Genomic DNA, 15,770 nt, shown 5'->3' with positions numbered 1-15,770 from the left:
TTGCGGGTTGATGTTATGATCCCTCTTGACCCCCTCACTTGTATCCGCCACTGCGTCTACCCCCAACAAGCTATCCCTCAATCACTCACAATTTGTGTTTAATTATATATAGCGCTAACAGTACAAAATATATTTCTTGCTCTTGATAAAAATTGTCGGAATTAATTTTGTACTTTTAATTTAATTTGCACAACTCTTTCTCATCATACAACTGACTGTAAGTGCTATGATATATTTTTTCGCAGATTCAACTAGTTTGTATTAATTGTTGCATGTCTTATTATCATTTTTTGTCTTATCATAGTACCAAGGTGTTGCGAAATTATTCCTATTAAATTGTATTCATGATTTGCAGTTCAGTACTTTCAATATATTCGTGGGGTTCGTATTCTTTTGTATTGCTTAAATTAGACGCAATGCCAAAAGAATTCCCTGATCCATTAAGAATCATTTGTTAAAGATTATCATCTATGTAAGTTTGTAGTGTAGTATATTAAAAAATGTATGTTAAATATTGACAAAAAGATCGATGTTTTAAAACATCGATATTCGGAAACACCAATGTTTTTTGGTCGATGTATCAAGAACATCGATGTTTTAATTTGCAACATCGATGTTCTGAAACATCGATGTTTTGCCATCGATGTCGCACCTCTAATCGTCATCCGCAACAGCGTAACATCAAAAATATCTGATATAAACTGTGAGTACACATTTTATTTATCTTGTTCTGAGTGAATTTCAGTAAATATTAGTTTTTCAATTCGATAAAAAAAAGCGGACTTAACAACATTGACTGGACACTAGGGCCATGCTGAAAAATTACTCTTTTCCTTAACCTAATTCCACATAAATGATTTAAATAACCTTTATTACTACAGCATCCAACTGAAATGGACAGTATGCAAATAAATTTTCTTGAAAATATTTATCGCAGAACAGATTGAAAAATCCAGAAAGAACGTTAAGAATTTGAACAATAAAAAATAAATGTTTGGAATTTTTATCGCTAAACTATCGCGCCAACTTAACTTTATTGCTCTGTAAAAGCTGTCATTATCGGTAGTTTCGCCAAAAACCTGTTTATAGGGTTATGGTTTTAAAATTGTGTGAAAGAATAATGTATCTTGACAAGATTTCGCATATTAGTTAAATCATTTCCATGACGAATGAATTAAATGCATGATGATTTCTTTTGATATCCAATCATATAGTCATAGAAATAAATTATCTAGTGTTTAATGTTACTCTTGACAGTTTGTTACTTATGTGCACTATGTGACAAAAATGTCAACAAATGCCGGAAATGTCAGAAAAATGTCAACAAATGCCGGAAATGTCACGAAACTCGACATAATATGTACTAATGTATAGAAAAAACGGTACAAAATGAAAATGCTTTCGAAGCGAACCAAAAATTTATGAATTCTGAATTCAACATCGTGAAAATGGCTGCTTCAGAACAACTTACTGTGTGTTCTGAATTAATTTTTTACTTTCGTAATACTTTTTGATTTCTAATCTCTTTCTACATGGGTCAGAATGACTAAAAGACTTTGAAAAATCTTTTCAAATGAATAAAGAACAAAAAATAATGCATGCGAACAAAAATTTCTCTCCTTTCCTAAGTTTAGAAGCAGAATGACTAAAAGACTTTGAAAAATCTTTTCAAATGAATAAAGAACAAAAAATAATGCATGCGAACAAAAATTTCTCTCCTTTCCTAAGTTTAGAAGCATTTTATACGTTACAGCGTGCGTTTGTTTTAGTTTTTTCATCCGCCATTAGACAGTGACTGCGGCGCCCCCTATAGTTAGTTGGAGTCGCGAATTAAATACTTCTTTCGAGCTCAAAATTAAAAAAAAAAAATAAATAAATAAAAAAAATTAATTTGAATTTTGACATCTTAAATTCAAATTATGTTTTTCGCAATCACGAGTGTGTGTATGTAGTCGTGTGTGTTTGTGTGTGGGAGTATTTGTGTTTGGGTGTAGGGGGTATGTGTATGTGTGTGTAGGCATGTGTGTTTGTGTGTGTGTACTGGCATAAGTGTGTGGGTAGTTGTGTGTACGAATGTGTGTGGGGGGGAGTATGTGTATGTGTGTGTAGGGGGTATGTGTATGTGTGTGTAGGCATGTGTGTTTGTGTATGTGTACTGGCATAAGTGTGTGGGTAGTTGTGTGTGCGAATGTGTGTGTGTGGGGGAGTATGTGTGTGTAGGCATATGTGTTTGTCTGTGTGCAGGTATGAATGTGGGGGTAGTTGTGTGTGTATGTGTCTGTATGTGTGTATGTGTTTGTGTTTTTTTTATTTGCTTGCGTGTGTGTGTAGTTGTGTATGTATGCGCGTGTGTGTAGGATATGGATGCAACCTGGAGGCGGCTTTTGCTATAGGAGCACCATCGTGAGGACCCGGTCGATGGTGATGGTGCGGAGGGTGGCGGTGGGAAAATAAAATGATAGCACGCCAAAAACAGTCAAATGGAAGCAATAAGCAATCGTGATTGCTCAATAAATAAATAAAAATAAAATTTAAAAAAAATGAAAAAATTAATTTGAATTTTTTCATCTTGAATTCAAATTATGTTTTTTCGCAATCACGAGTGTGTGTTTGTATGTGTGTGTGTGGGGGGGTATGTGTATGTGTGTGTGTGTAAGCATATGTGTTTGTGTCTGTGTGCAGGCATGAATATGTGGGCAGTTGTGTGCATTTGTGTGTATGTGTAGGTGTCTGTATGCATGCGAGTGTGTATGTGTTTGTGTATGTGTGTAGGGGTATGTGTGTGTATGGTGGTGTTTGTGTATGTGTGTAAGGGTATGTGTATGTGTGTGCGTGTATGTATGCGTGTGTGTAGGATATGGACGCAACCTGGAGACGGTTTTCGCTAGAGGAGCAGCATCTTGAGGCCGGCCGCCGCGACGGGTGCTGGCAGAGGGTGGCGCCGCGCCGGTGGGATAAATGGTAGCACAAACACAGTCAATGGTAGCCAAAAACAGTCAAATGAAAGCAATAAGCAATCGTGATTGCTCAAAAAACCATATTTTTACAAATTCACACAAAACAATTTTTTAAAAAAAATACCTGCATAACGTTATCCTCTTTCAAAAAAAAAAAACTTCGAACAGACGAGTTTTTTTTTTTTTTCCGCATGCAAATGCGAAGTTTGTTAACCCAGAGTTTTCTTGTGCTTACGCTTTTGTCATTTACAGCAATCAACTCACTTTTTAGAAGAAAATAATGAAAACTAACATTTTGTGAAGCTCGAGAATACCATTACGGGAGGAAACGATTTCTGTTTCTGAATGCATTATCAAATGCGTTAATAAATATTCATGAACAAAAGCTATGTTTACCAACAGACACACATGGAACGCAATGTTTTACCTTTTTCTTTAATTTTGTAAATCACCGCAAGGTAGCGTATTCGAGCCCTGGAGTTGCGAATTAGAGATTAGGGAGATATTTAGAGCGGCGTTAGTTTTAATATTAGAATATTTTTTTATTCCAAAATGCATTAGCATATCAGATGGGCTACTGAACTTGAAATAACTTCGAGATATGAAGTAAAAATGTACACTGTATTCCAAAATTGAATATTTACACATTGTTTTTTTAATAAATTAAATTTCAAACCTATTTTTTGCCCATTATATTTGACGAAAAAACCTCACTCCAAGTGTTAACTAGATTTTTCTCGAACGCCACGGCTTAAAGGTGCTCAAAAGGGTTTGGGGTCAAAATGTCGCCACCGAAATGTCGCGGGACAAAATGTCGCGGCCAAAATGTCGCCGGTCCAAAATGTCGCCGGGCCGAAATGTCGCTTGTCCAAAATGTCGCCAGGCCAAAATGTCGCCGGTCCAAAATGTCGCTTGTCCAAAATGTCGCCAGGCCAAAATGTCGCCGATCCAAAATGTCGCCGGGCCGAAATGTCGCCGGTCCAAAATGTCGCCGGGCCAAAATGTCGCCTGTCCAAAATGTCGCCGGGCCAAAATGTCGCCGATCCAAAATGTCGCCGGGCCAAAATGTCGCCGGGCCGAAATGTCGCCGGTCCAAAATGTCGCCGGGCCAAAATGTCGCTGGGCCAAAATGTCGCCTGTCCAAAATGTCGCCTGTCCAAAATGTCGCCTGTCCAAAATGTCGCCGGGCCAAAATGTCGCCGGGCCAAAATGTCGCCGGGCCAAAATGTCGCCGGGCCAAAATGTCGTAGAACCAAAATTCGCTCATTCATTTGGTAAGAAAAATGCAAATGTACAAAAATGCTGTTTAACACCAAATTTGCAGAATAAATGATTACTGCCTTTAATGAATGTCTTCGTTAAAAATGGGACTGAACTAACTGAGTTTCTTGATGAATTCTAAAAAGATTATTCCGTTTTGATTCGCAACTCTCGGCTGCTTTTCAGCAAACAAATAGAATACAAGCGTTACGTTATCTTATTTCTTGTGACTCGCTATCTACCAACTATAGAACGTTCTGACGGCGTTCAATTCTGACGTTCGATAAATTTTTTAAAACTTTTCTTCAAGAATAGTGTGCATTTGTATGTGACCGATTTTTTGGGGCCATTCTACGTCAAAAACTGTGGTAAGAATTCGAACGATACCCGCAAGTACCCATATATGATTTAGGGCTGCGTGGTTTTTTTGCGTCAATTCGTTCAAGATAGTGGAGTAACTGAACGTTTTCATCGATATGCGTGACTGTCATTGCTCAAAAAATGATGAACGGAATCAAATAAAATGTTAGGAAGCAGCAGGGGGACAGATTTTGGGGTCAATAACACCAGAGGGTGGAGCAATCGAATGTTTTTTTTTCCTTTCTTTTTTTTATCTGTGACTGATATATCTCAAAAAGTAATACAGTAGACCCTCGTTTTCAGCAGGTTTATTTTACGCGGTTTCGATTATACGCGGTTGAAGATTTGACACCTTTATTTTATTTACGCAGATGAGTTTCGGTTTTACGCTGATGCGGCAATGCAAACAGGTAACATTTTCCTCTCTTTCAAAACCCAAGCTCCTATAGATTGCAGATTACTTGTAACTAACTGCATTTTGGCGTGCTAATAATCGAACTTGGGTCCTTGGAGACATTTTATGCGATTGGTTCCAGAGCTTTTTCCATTATAGAAGTAAAGTGATTAAACTCACACAGTTCAGAACTCACTGGAAGAAGAGCTTTTAGGAGTGACAAAGGAGGTCAAAACCAACGAGGATACCGACTCCGGTGACACACAACCAAAAACGCTCACATTGAAAATTTTGAACCATTCGTAGACAATAGAAATAATCTTTTTTCTGATTTGTTAGTAAAGGAGGATTTTATCAAGGAAATGACGCAAGTGGTCATGGATGCGTTAATGCTCAGCAAAGAATTAGAGGAAAAATTCTTAATGACTACCAAAAGACTATCATAGCCAGCTCTTCTTCATAAACAGAACACGAAATTAGTTTGTTTTCTTTATGCATATTATGCATAAAAATCGAGATAAGTACACATTAAACTTTTCATACAATTAGTCATCACCAGAATGAAGTATTTTTTTATCTACGGAACCTAATCCCTATTTTGAACCCATTCCCTATTTTTGATATTAGATCTCAATTTACGCGGTTTTGATTTACGCAGCATTTCCGTGGAACATAACACCCGCGTAAAACGAGGGTCTACTGTACAAGGGTTAAGACAAAATTTGGTCTACAGGCTACAGGTATATCTTAAAGGGCGAGTTGCTCATTTATTTTTGGCTTCAGTCATCCCAAAAGGATGGATCACCGAATATTTTTAATCGTTTTATGTGACTGCTATATCTCAAGAAGTAATGCGAGGATTCATACAAAAATGTAGTATGCAAGTGAAATTAAACGAAAACAAGCCTTATTTTCGTTCTAAGTTGAGTTTCGTAATCGTTTACGTGAGTCAGTGTAATTAAATAAACAATGAAAAATATACTGGTTGAGCAAGATATCAATAAAATCTAAATTAGCCGTGTATTCCTCTCATTTTTGTAGCACTTTAACTAGCGTGGGTGTTAAATAAAAACTGAGTCTGCATTCTTATACAATTTGCGTAGTAAAAATTCAATAATTAAAACAGCATTTTTTTCTGAGAGGGGAAAACTTATTTGTTCATTATTATTATTATTATCAGTATTCTTTTCTTTCTGAATTACCAAGCTATATTGAGCTAGAACTATTACTTTTTGAAACTCATTTTAAAAATAAGTCTAGGTATAGTGCCTAGAAAGAATAGTGTGCCGATCGGCGCTTTTTCCCCTTCGATTCTTGAAGACAAAATGTATGAAAACCGCTAGAGGGCAGTGCGGTCGAGGTGTACGTTCAATTTCGCGGTTTTTACATTAGTAGACGCGGGATTTTGTTACAATTTAGTTCCGCGTTTCTCTTTTTTACCTTTATTTCGTGAATATTTCATGAAACAGCGTTTAAGGCTTTTAATGGAGGCATCAAAGTTTAATATTAGAAGAAGTAAAGCTTTATCTTGTTTCGTACCAGGGTGCAAAAGTGGATAGAAAACATGCAAAGAAAAAGTTTCGCTTTTTAAAGCTCCAGCAGTGAAGAAAAACTAAAGAAGTGGAACTCGTTAATTCCCAGGTTAGATAAAGTTTTTGATAAATATTGCTCAATTTGTGCTCTGCATTTCGAAAAACATTTTATTGAAACGCAAAATGAGCATATTATAAATGGTGAGGAAGTTTTGATTCCCCGGGGAAAACTTTTTTTAAAAGACGAGGCAATTACGACAATTTTCCCAAATCTGCCAACATACTTTACTAAAAAAATACCAAAGCAAAGGTCCATCAGGAATTATGCAGTTAAGAAAAATGTTCCCTGTTTGAAAAAAATAAAACTTGATCTTTCCGCAGATGAAACTGAAATAACCACGTATAAATCTATTATAGATGAAATTGTTCATATTAATTTGCCTAAAACGAATATTGGGTTTGTATGAAATTTAAGAAATCTCCAAATATTGTAGTTTTTGTATATAATGAAAATTATGTGGAAAATAATATTGACGATAAAAAGATCATTATTGAAGTAGAAGAAAATTTACAAATCAATGCTACTATTTTGGTCAAAGGTGTAAAAGTAGATTATCCTGTTCTTCGACTCAGACTGAGAAGCCCCGATAATTTTAATTAGCTTCAAGAATTTAGAAGCAGTTTTATTTTGTAACTAGCGGTACCCGCACGACTTCGTCCGAAGGAGAAAATTAAAAGGTCATTTGATTAGCCTGTATATTTACAAATAATGGATGATGAATTTCTCGCCAATTGGCTATGTTCATTCGCTCTTCCCATGTTACGATTCCACGTCAGGATAATTTCGTAATTTACTCGTCCATCTTATGATAATTCTGCTTCGGAAACTGTTTTTAAAATTTAAAAATAAAAAAAGAACAAAATCGAATTTTCGAAAATTCGCTTCGAGGTGCACACCCCCATGCTACAAACTAACTTTGCACTAAATTTCATGAAAATCGGCCGAACGGTATAGGCGCTGTGCTCGTCACAGGGATCCAGACAGAATTCCGGACAGAAATCCAGACAGAGAGACTCGGCTTTATTATTAGTAGAGAAATAAGAGACGCGCTGTTATTGAATACTTAGGGGCCATTCATTAATTACGTAAGGATGATTTTGGCAATTTTTGACCCTCCCTCCCCCATGTAGGGGTACGTAAGAATTTTCACCCCCCCCCCCTCCCCCATTCTTATGTAAGATTCCATTTCGTTTTTCAAAATGATAAAATAACAAATCTTGAATCGTTACATCACTGGAATCGTTATTAAATTCACATTATTAAATTAAACCTTTTGCGTAAAGAAATAGTTACTGAAAAAAATCTAAACTGAATGTTTTTTCGACTTTTTTTTTTGATGTAATATTAATTACAAATAAAACATGCCGTACGCAAATTCTTTGTAAAACAAATAAAAAAACATCCTAACACGTTTCTTACCTTCCAGACGCAAATGGAACATAATCTCTGCCAAATCACTTGACCGCGCAATGTCTAATGTGAAATATCGACTTGGAAAATATTATGTAAGAATGAGTTTGACCCTCCCCCCAAGTAAGGGTACGTAGAGGCTTTTCCAACCCCCCTCCCCCTTGGGACCCTTACGTATTTAATGAATGGGCCCTTATAGTCTACTTTTCATTGAAGTAAGGTAGTTTTTTTAATAAGGTAATACGGTAATTTTATATGCTTCAAAAAATAAACGAACACCCATGTAACAATTAGCACTTATTACAGAATTTGTCTTTTGCGCAGAAATAAGTTTAATCCGAAAAACGGGGTTTTTAAACTGCGAAATCAGCATGCAATCGCTGATTTAAAACGAGTCTGATTGAGGAGCATAACGTACTACTCGAGTGCAGCGCCACCTGGATTTTCCTCAGATCTGACCTCACTTTTTCCCCGCCGATCGGCACACTACTCTTTCTAGGCACTATAGTCTAGGTCAAAATTGATCTGAATAATCTCATTGATATCAGTTATTTCACCCTACATTGTGAAATTTTTTCTTTTCTATTTAAAATTGGAAAATGTGATTCAGCTGACAAGCGCTACTTCGCAAGCATGAAAGTATCCTCTTGAAAACCTCTAATAAAATAGCTGTTCTGAAATTGTCCCCCTTGATGTTCTATCGGATATATAAATTTCATGAATGTTGAGAATTGAAAATATTTGTCATCGCGTAGAGTCGTTTTTCAAAAATCTGTGTGAAAGACACCTGTTTTAGCAATTACGGGTTTCATTGATTTCAAAAGATTTGACGGTGAAGATTTCGACGTAATTTCAGAATTTTACTCATAAGACAGAGTTTCCACGGCAATAATCTGTCATCTCTGTTAAACATTTGTTTTGCTGTCCCAAAATCCCGGTCGCAAAGGACATACAAATGTCCTCTCAGAGGAAGGTCTCGAGCAGTCTTGTTAAACTTCTTCAGTTTCATTTCCAGAAAAAGTCTCAGAACAGTTTTGATCTTACTTTAACCAACGTATATCTCACTGAAAACCTAGTTTTTTTTTTTTTTTTTTTACAGTTCTTAGGGTGATGTTAAAAAATCTATGAGAAAATTAAATTTCATTAAGATACCTTTCTACTTGATTTCCACCCTGGCCCGTGATTTCGAATTTTTCTAGTGAAAGGGGAGAGGGAGGATAACGGGCATATAACCAATGCAAATTTCATAGGATTGCTATAAAAAGCACTTCCACTTGTATATATAAAAAAAATTCAAAGTCGGGGGCCATTCCGCCTGATCCCCTAAATTACTGACTTGTCGCTAAGGTAATAATATGCTAGAGTGAAGGAGTTATTTGTTTTTACTTCATTACGCCAAAAAATACAAACCGCCTATTCTCTTGCCATATTCACATAGCGCCTCACTATTCTTTCATTCGCCTTTAGAACAGTTTCGTTTTACTTCCATACCAATTTTTTGTCTGAATCCTTGCGTTACATCTTGATCCTTTGCTTTACATCTTGAGTATCATTATTAATCAGATTAAACGAGAAAGAGAAATCCGTTGCAGCAGCCTTTCGCATGTTTACGTTCTTAATAGTATACAGAAAAACGTATGTTTTTCTGAAAACTATTAATTTTCTGGAATTAATCTGATGCTTACGAATTAAGACAGGAGAAAACGTTTGGAATTTTTGAAGGAACTTACTTTGAAAGGCAATTAATATTCTTTCGCAACTTTTATGCTGAAAAGCATCGACGTACATTTAAATTTTTCGTACCAATTGAACTAGCGAATTTTGGGCCGGCGACATTTTGGACCGGCGACATTTTGGACTGGCGACATTTTAAACCGGCGATATTTTGGACTGGCGACATTTTGGGCCGGCGACATTGTGAACTGGCGACATTTTGGACTGGCGACATTTTGGGACGGCGACATTTTGGGACGGTGACATTTTGGACCGGCGACATTTTGGGACGGCGACATTTTGGACCGGCGACATTTTGGACTGGCGACATTTTGGGACGGCGACATTTTGGGACGGCGACATTTTGGACCGGCGACATTTTGGGACGGCGACATTTTGGACCGGCGACATTTTGGGACGGCGACATTTTGGACCGGCGACATTTTGGGACGGCGACATTTTGGGACGGCGACATTTTGGGACGGCGACATTTTGGCCGCGACATTTTGGCCCGCGACATTTTGGCCGCGACATTTTGGGCGTATACCGCTCAAAAGACATGTGTACGACGGCGCCGATCAGTCTTGGCACGGGCCTGTCTGGATCTCTGTCTGGATGTCTGTGACGCGCATAATACCTAGACCATTCTGCCGATTTTCATGAAATTTTGCACAAAATTAATTTGAAGTATAGGGGTGTGCACCTCGAAGCGTACTTTTGAAAATTCGTGTTTCTTCTTTTTCTGTTCCAATTTTAAGTCCATTTTTCGCTTTAATTTGATCCTATGGGGAAGAAATATTTCATTTAGCGCTTAATTTTGAAAAAAAAAGTCTCTTTTTGCTTTTGAGCTTGCTTCATCTTTAAAAATATTTCTAAGGTTTTTGATGGTTTCTGAAAAAAAAAAAAAAAAACCTTTAACGCCCAGTAGACGTTAACTATATGTTCAGGCGAACCAAATGACCTTTTAATATTCTACTACGTGCAAAGCCGTGCGGGTACCGCTAGTAAGATATAAATCCATTATTTTTTTCATGTTTGTATACAAATTGTCTAAAATACCTTTCCTTGATTGGAAGCTTTTTTTTTTTTTTTAAGTGTTCGTTTTTCGTTAATCTTCTTTCTTCTGTTTCTTTCTTTTTGCTTAATTGAATTTTTTTTTCGTAAAATTTTATCTTTTACTTTTTGTTTCGTTTTCATTTTTTCGTTTCATATCTTTTCTCGTAGATGGATAAACTAAAAATAGAATAATTTTCAATAGCCTATATTGCAAGGAAATTACTTTAGTTTTTTTCTCTTTCTCGAACTGTACTTTTTTTTTGTTTATTTATTTTTGATTTAATTGGTATTTCTTTTGAAGCAGGTGCTTATTTCCCGAAAACGGTCTGTGCAAAAATACAGAGCCTTTCATTCCATCGATCGTTCGGAAAGCAGCGTCGGTCGCTTCTGCGAATAAATGCGCGCGCATCGGATTTCCTCTCATTTCTAATATGGCGGTTTAATACCGGCTGGAGGTGCAGTCAGTCGAAGGCGGTCGTAATCCTAAATTTTCTTGCTTAGAGCTTTCTAGGAGTTTTTGTGAGTTCATTTATGGTAATATTGTAAATAATCTAGTTCATTTTGTATTCGCCAGTAAAATTGGCGACTCCAGTGGTCTTGTGTCTTGCGAGGTAACTTAAATTTGAAGTGACATTGAATGTTGATATTTTTTATTGCTATTTATGTGCCGGCGATCTATCAAATAACTCTTGCTGTACATTTTCTGCATTCTTCCTATTGAAATTCTATATTTGTGTGAAACTGTTATTTCGATTATTATAAAATAGTATTCTTCTGCGCATGTGATTTATTTTTTATTAATTTATTTTTTTTTTAATTTAATGCAGTGACTTCTTCAACATTTTACTACATTAATGTTTTTTTAATGTTTTTTAATGTTTTAATGGATAATTAGGGCATAATTGTGTAATTTGTGAAAGATTCTGGTTTTGTGAATGAACTCTGATATGCTTTTTTAGCTTTCCTTTAAAGCTGAAAAAATAATTCGGTTTGTCACTGCATTAATTACACCTGCTAAAAAAAATTTTCAGTATCAACATGTTTTTCTCAGTATTAATATGTTTTTTCTCGTTTGGTAATTAAGTTTCACGCTATATTTTTGTCATTTAGTTCAAAAAATGAACTTCTTTTTGGGTCAAAAATTTGCGGCATCTTTCTTGCCCTGGAATGTTAATGACAGCTTCAGTTTTCTAAACAATTTTTATTTAAATTCCAAAAATCGGATGCGTAATTGTGTACAAAACTTGTTTCAGTTACTTTATTTGTTTATTTATTATTTTGTTGAATTTATAATTTGAAAAAAAAAATTCATAAAATAAATTTTGAGTTTAAATGTATTCCCATTGAAATGTTCAAACTGGTAAAACTAAGTTTTAGTTAAATACTTTTATTGTTTATTGTACCATGTGTTGACTAAAAAACAATATTACTTGACTTTTAATTTAGTATGTTTTACTATTTACTGCATTCATTTTGGGATGCTCACTCAAAATCTTTAAGTTTGTCATTAAATTTTAACTGCTTAATAAAACTTCTTTAATAAGTTTTCAAATTTAAGATAATAATTTTGACCTAGCTGACAAATTTAAGAGTGATTTATATATTTTTATCTGCAACATATTTAACACAGCTTTTGTTTATCCAATGCTTCAGCACAAATGATACTTTCATTTTTGTTTGCTTACATTAAAAATGCTATTTCTTCCCAAAATGTAACATAATACAAATACAAATACAAATACAAATGTGACGACCAGCAACAGGCACTGGGCCCAGCTAGGCTGGTCCTAGTCAATTAATTAGTCCCCAATGAAGATCAATGGCCCTCTTAAAGCTATCCACTCCCTTGCTCATTACCACCTCTTCCGGTAAGCTATTCCAAGTGCCCACGACCCTGCTAAAGTAGTAGTTTTTCCTGATTTCCAAGTTAGCCTGAGATTTAAATAGCTTAAAACAATGACCCCTTGTCCTGCTTTCCCCGCAAAAATTTAATCCATTTACATCTTTCATTTTGATAAATTTAAATAACTGAATCATGTCCCCTCTGACTCTCCTTTGCTCCAGGCTATACATGTTAAGCCTATTAAGTCTGGTATCATAATCTAAATCTGAGAGTCTCCTTACTAATTTAGTTACCCTTCTTTGAACCCTTTCCAATACAAAAATATCTTTCTTCAGATAAGGCGACCAAAACTGAACAGCATACTCCAAATGAGGTCTTACTAAACTCCTATATAAAGGCAGAAGAACTTTCTTAGATTTGTTTGAAATAGATTTATTGATGAACCCAAGCATTTTGTTGGCTTTGTTACTAGCAATACTGCACTGTTGACTAAACTTGAAGTCCTGATTTATAAAGACACCCAGATCCATAACATTTTCTGCCTGATTTATGACTGAACCCTGTAAACGATATCTCATACGCTTATTTCCATGACCTAAGTGTAGCACTTGACATTTCCCTACATTAACTGCCATACCCCATTTATCTGCCCACTTAGTAATATGATCTAAATCCTCTTGCAGCTGTTTTACTTGTTCTTCATTTTCGACAATCCCCATAACTTTTACATCGTCAGCAAAACAATTCATGCTTCCAGAAATATTATCATTGATGTCATTCATAAATATAATAAACAAAAGAGGCCCTAAAACTGATCCCTGAGGAACCCCACTTAAAACATCACTCCAATTAGAATGATTTCCTCTCACAACTACTCTTTGCTTCCTACCAGTAAGCCAATTTCTAACCCAAAGTAAAGTTTTTCCTCCTATTCCAATGTCAGCTAACTTGCTGAGAAGAGCAACATGCGGTACCTTGTCAAAAGCTTTTTGAAAATCAATATAAACAACATCCACACATTTTTTGTTATCTAAAGCTGAGGTAACCTTGTCGTAGAAATGCAATAAATTAGTAGTACAGGATTTACCTTTCCTGAAACCATACTGCAAACTAGTCAACAGACTATTAGTCTCTAAGAACATCATGATCTTAATTTTGATCAAAGTTTCGAAAATCTTACAAATCACCGAAGTCAAACTTACAGGTCTATAATTCCCAGCAATACCTTTAGACCCCTTCTTGAAGAGTGGCATTATGTTAGCCAGCTTCCAGTCCTCTGGCACCGTCCTTGAGTTATAAGAAGCATTGAAAATATTCAAAATAACATCCACTAATTCCTCTGCACATTCAACTAAAATTTTTGGATAAATATTATCAGGTCCCGGAGCTTTAGTTGCTTTAATCTTTTTCAAATGAAATAAAACCTCCTCCCTGGAAAATACAAAATCCTCAAGCTGTATAATAGCTTGTGTCTTGTTAGTGTCAACTGTTGAGATACAGTTATCGTTAAACACACTGGAAAAAAAGTTATTTAGAACATTTGCAATATCCCTATCGTTTTGGATTAAATTTCCATGCTCATCAACCAAAGGCCCAATTTGACTGTTTCGAGCTTTCCCAGAATTAGCGTAAGCAAAAAACCTCTTAGGGTTCCCATCAATGTCATCTGCCAGCCTTTGCTCCAATTCCCTTTTCTGAATCCGTACCAAATACTTAAAATTTCGCCTTGCCTTACCATACTGGAGCCTTTCCGCACTCTGACCAGTATCTTTAAACTTACGAAAAGTGGCTTGCTTATAATTAAGAGCTTCTTTAGTCTCCCTGGAGAACCACATGGGCCAAATTTTGGTACTAACACCTTTTCTCCTAAATGGAACATAGTCCCCAACGGTTTTAGCAAGTTTATCCTTAAATTCTGTCCACTGCTGATCTACGTCGCTATTTTCCAACCCTGACGAAAAAACCTCTTTCAAGCTCTGCCTAAGTGCAACAAAATCGGTGTTTCTGAAATTGGGCACAAACCTAAAATTATCATCTTTGCACACTTCAAATTTAACCCGGAACCTAATGCTGTTATGATCACTATCTCCAATATGCTCCCCTACACTCAACCCCTGAACAAAACTACCTATGTCACAAAAAACTAGATCCAAAATGGCCTCCTCTCGAGTTCCCTGAGTTACAACTTGATCTAAGAAACAGTCACCAATTACTTTTAAAAATTCCTCTTCTTTGCCATTACCAGGATAAAAATTATTCCAATCAATACCCGGAAAATTGAAATCCCCCATTATGATAACGGATCCCTTACTGGACATGTCACTAATAATACGGTACATCTGTTCATCTTGTCCCTGGTTTGAATTAGGTGGCCTATAAATGTTTCCAAAGCGTAGCTTTATGCCCTTACTGCTCATCAACTCCAGGCAAACCATATCAATATCAGTAGGCTTATCATTTATGACCAATTCATTGCAAATAAAATTGTCTCTAACATAAAATAAAACCCCACCACCTCTTTTACCTACTCTATCCTGTCTGAATAAATTATACCCAGCAATATGTAATAACTCTGCATCAGATTCGGTAGCCCATGTCTCTGTAATTCCGATAACATCCAACTTCTCATCCATAACTATGCTTTTCAATTCATCCATCTTGTTCCTAATACTGCGAGCATTGGTATAGAAAACTTTAAGCATGCCTAAGTTGCTTTTATTTAACACCCTGAAATTTCCTAAATTACAATTGTTAACATTACTACTCTTGTTTGTCACTTTATTTCCATTTCTAGCAATACCCAAAAACATATCATTCTCTCGATACCTGGTGCTTGAACCATGCCCCCCATTCCAACTTAGTTTTTTGACTCCAAAGCCCTTAAAATTAATCCACTAACCATTTTGACCCCTGTAGAGCTCAGATGCAGGCCATCCCTAGCAATCCAATCCCGTTTACAATGACTCCATACATCAATGAACCTGATACTGCGCTTTTCGCAAATTGACTTCAGTAGCAAGTTCATACACCTCGCACGTTGATTTAGCCAGCTCCTATGCACTCCATACCTGGGAAGCAAACCAACCACTTGGACATTTGTCGAAAAGCTGGTTGCTTTATCCAACAGGGATTCCCATTCCCTAGAAAACTCCTCATTTTTACTGTGGCCTACATCATTTGTTCC

The 15,770-nt window shown here is 36.1% G+C and overlaps 1 protein-coding gene across 1 annotated transcript in view; it reads left to right on the top strand.

Annotated features, from left to right (window-relative positions):
• The first annotated feature begins 11,191 nt into the window (after positions 1–11,191).
• The window catches only part of LOC129220651 (NACHT domain- and WD repeat-containing protein 1-like), a 38,604-nt gene continuing 34,025 nt past the window's right edge, over positions 11,192–15,770 (top strand). Inside the window, exon 1 of the mRNA XM_054855079.1 lies at positions 11,192–11,262. The gene's annotated coding sequence lies outside the window, so the exon portion shown is untranslated. The remainder of the gene's footprint in view (positions 11,263–15,770) is intronic.

The sequence above is a fragment of the Uloborus diversus genome, chromosome 4, assembly GCF_026930045.1.
Source record: "Uloborus diversus isolate 005 chromosome 4, Udiv.v.3.1, whole genome shotgun sequence".
NCBI classification, from domain to species: domain Eukaryota; kingdom Metazoa; phylum Arthropoda; class Arachnida; order Araneae; family Uloboridae; genus Uloborus; species Uloborus diversus.
This window is presented reverse-complemented; position numbering and strand designations above follow the sequence as displayed.